The sequence below is a fragment of the Gavialis gangeticus genome, unplaced genomic scaffold (genome assembly GCF_001723915.1).
Source record: "Gavialis gangeticus isolate Ggan-Ray unplaced genomic scaffold, GavGan_comp1, whole genome shotgun sequence".
In the NCBI taxonomy this organism is placed as follows: Eukaryota; Metazoa; Chordata; order Crocodylia; family Gavialidae; genus Gavialis; species Gavialis gangeticus.
In genome coordinates this window covers 41,589,587-41,593,198 of record NW_017728994.1, presented here as the reverse complement: position 1 = coordinate 41,593,198, position 3,612 = coordinate 41,589,587, and positions in this window count along the sequence as shown.

Here is a 3,612-nt window from a genome sequence, read left to right as displayed (position 1 = left end):
CAAGCGCTACCCAACAAGGGCGGGGTGGGAATGGGACGGAGCTGCAGCTCATCCAGAGGACGCTGGGAGTGGCTCCCACCACTGTGCACCGCTCGTCCAGGAGCCACTGGTCTGGTGGCTCAGCTGGCACTCCCCTTACCCGCCACCCACCTGGATGGAGTAGTAGAGCATCCAGAGGCCAGTATGTATGCAAGAAAGCCACTCAGTTAAAACGTAAATTGAGGTGGTCAGAAAGTGAGAGAGAGGTGGGGATTGGGGGATGAATGTAGCTGTAGTCAATGGATTGGAGGGGAGGGGGGAGGGAATGAAAATATGACCTGCCTGACATCTGGAAATATGGTAACCCTATACCATGACAGTGCTTGAGCATGCCCCCCTGGAGAAAGACTCAGCGCAGCTTCATTGGTACATTTCCAAGTTTAGAGCACATGAAAGGGAGCAAGGAGACTGGGAAAAGATGCTTACTAGCCTTCCTGCCTGGCCATGCTGCCACCCCAAAACCCTAAGTGTTCTTAGATACACCTAATTCCACACAGAATGAACTTCAATGCAGATAAATGTACAGTAATTCATCTTCTTAGGGAAGAATTACCAGATGTAAAGATTCAAAACAGAAGCTAACTAGCTGGGTATTGGCATTGTAGAGCAGGATCTGGGAGTTTTGTTGGCTCATGGACTCAATATCAATAGCAATGTGATGCAGTGACAGGAAAACCAAATGCATTTTTGGGCTACATTAACAGAAGTGCTAGGTGCAATATACGGGAGGTGACAGTGCTCCTCTTCTCGTTGTTGATTATGCCTCATTTAGACTAGTAGTGTGCATAGATCTGGGCTCCCCATTTTCAGAAGAATGTAGAGAAACTGTATAGGGCTCAGAGACAGGTTGAAAAGAAAGCTTTCCAAAGAGATGTTGAGAAAAGTAGATATATTTAGTTTGGTGAAAAGGAGATTAGAGGGGAAGGGGAATACATGGCAACAGTTTTCAAATATTTGAAAATAAAGAAAGGAGAACAACTGTTAGACCTTGCCATAAAGGGCAAGACATAAAACAATGTCCTTAAATTGCAGCAAAGCAGATTTAGACTAGATATAAGAAAAAGCTTCCTAACCCTTAGAATAGGGCAGTGGACCAAGACTGCCTAGGGAAGCTGTGCGAGCTCCTTCACTGGAAGTTTTCAGGAGATGACTGGTAGGGCTGTGTGAAATTTCACCAGTGTTTCATTGCAAAGCTGTTTCAATGCGTTTTGAGCTTGAAACAGTGAAATAGAAACAAAACAAAAGCCTCTGAAACAGTTTTGAAACAAAACAAGGGCACTCAAAATGTTTTGAAAGTTTCAATGCATTTCAAGTTTCGAAGCTGGGTTTACTTGGTTTCAGCACCAGTCCCAGCTGGCAGCAGCAGCCTCCTGTCATCCGGCACAGATCCACGGTCTGTGTCCCCTGAGAGGATTCTGGCACAGCCCCCAACCCTCCTGGTAGTGAAGGCCCCTGGATCTGCACCCTTTGGATTTGCATGCTGGATGCCAGCACTGGTCCCAGCTGGCAGAAGCAGCTTCCTGTAATCCGGCAGGCAGATCAGGGGACTGCCCACATCCCTGGCAGGGCTTTGGGGCTGTGCCAGACTCCTCCCAGGGTGCAGGCCCCGATCTGCCTGCCGGATGATGGGAAGCTGCTGCTGCTGCCTAGGACTGGTGCTGGGTGCAGCGCGCACCCAGTGCCAGGAAGATTGGTGCTGCCGCTGGGTCCAGGCAGCAGAACCAGCTTCCTGTCATCCAGCAGGCAGATCAGGGGCCCTCATCTCCAGGAGCAGTTTGGCACAGCCCTGCAGCCCTCCCGGCAGTGCAGGCCCCCAGATCTGCCAGCCAGATGACAGGAGGCTGCTGCTGCCAGCAAGTGACAGGAGCTTTGCTCGTCAACACATTGAGGTGCAGTTTCCTAGAAACCTCTGCACCTATCTCCTTGAAACTTGGCAGGCTTCATGCCCTAAGAAGGGGCTACCATCCCTACAAGTTTCATCTGAATCAGGCAAGAAATGACAAAGTTTTAGGCATTTTCATGATTCCCCATTATAGCCTATGGACAAAACATCAAAACAGCGTCAAAACAGTGAAACAGTTTTGATGAAACAAAGTCCGCTTTGTGCTTCAAAGTCCGCTTTGTGCTTCAAAGTCCGCTTTGTGCTTCAAAACTAAATGAAACTCAAAACGAAACACTGGTCCATCGAAATGTCAAAATGGAAGCCGAAGCAGAACGGTGCTGTTCCACACAGCCCTAGTGACTGGGTAAGTGTGGGTCAGGGATATTTTAGGAGTAGCAGTCCTGCATTCAAAAAGGGGGTTGGACCATATGACACTCAAAGTCCATTCAACCATATCAATCTGGCTCAAGTCCTTGAAATTCTCCCCCCTAGCCCAGCCTGTCTCTCACCCAAGAACACCTCAATTTACATCTTCACTGACTGCCTACCTTGTATACGTACCAGCCCAGCCTCTGGCTTCTTTACTTTTCATTCTATCCAGGAAGAGCACACACCAACTGCAGACACTTACTCAGCCTGACTAAGGGTTTTTAAACCTGAAATCTTGCTTCAAAAATTTTTGTTCAGACAGAGCGCAGCAGTGGTCAGCTCTAGTGGCCCCAGCTCCGAGGCAACATGCAGCAGTCTGCCAACCTGCGCCACGGGGCAGCTGCTGTGTGGGTGCCAAGTGGGGGGTGAGGGTTCCCCACTGTCCCCCATGCTCTGCAGAGGGCCTCTGCCACAAGCCCTCAGAGGCCCCTGATTGCCGCTGCCAGAGCCAGTGAATGTAGGGCTTTTTTTCTTTTTCTTTTAAAGCTCTGCAGTCATTGACCGCAGGAGCAGTAACTGGGGCCTCAGGGTGCTCATGGCAGAGCCCCGCCCCGTGCAGTGCAGGGCAGCAGGATTCACCTCTCCCTTTGTCTGGCACCCACACGGCAGCTGTCACATTGTGCAAGTGCATCACATCTCGGCAGGGTGCCACATGCTGCCTCGGAGATAAGGCAGCTCCAGCAGCCAGTCAGAGCCCAGCAGCACTCAGCCTCAGCAGCCCCAGCTCCCAGACAGCACATGGTATCCTGCCACGCAGCACTGTACCCGCACCATGGGGCAACTGCCGCGAGGGTGCTTAGCAGGGGGAGTGATCCTTGCTGCCCCCCATGGCCCCACGCTGTGCAGGGGGATCACCCAGAGCCCCTAATCACCAATCCTGCAGCCAGTAAATGCAGGGCTTTTTTTAAGTGCCAGGACTAGGCTGGGGATGGGGATGGGCAGGGCAGCCATGGGGGCTTCTCCCGTGACTCCCCCCACCCAGGGAGAGGCAGGCACCGCTGTGCCACCCAGCTGTGCCTGCCTCTCCCCAGCCAATCCAAATCACCAAATCTCTCCAAATCAGCACCAAATCTTCTGAAGCTGATTTGGCCGAATCAATTCAGGACTGTTACCCAAATCTCCTAACAGAATCTCCTGACGCCTCCAGACCTCAGGCTGGGGAGGACCAGGTTAGAGAGCTTCTGGAGGGGCTGGATGTGTTCAAGTCAGTGGGTCCAGATGCTCTCCACCCCAGGGTGTTGAGGGAGCTAGCTGGGGTTATT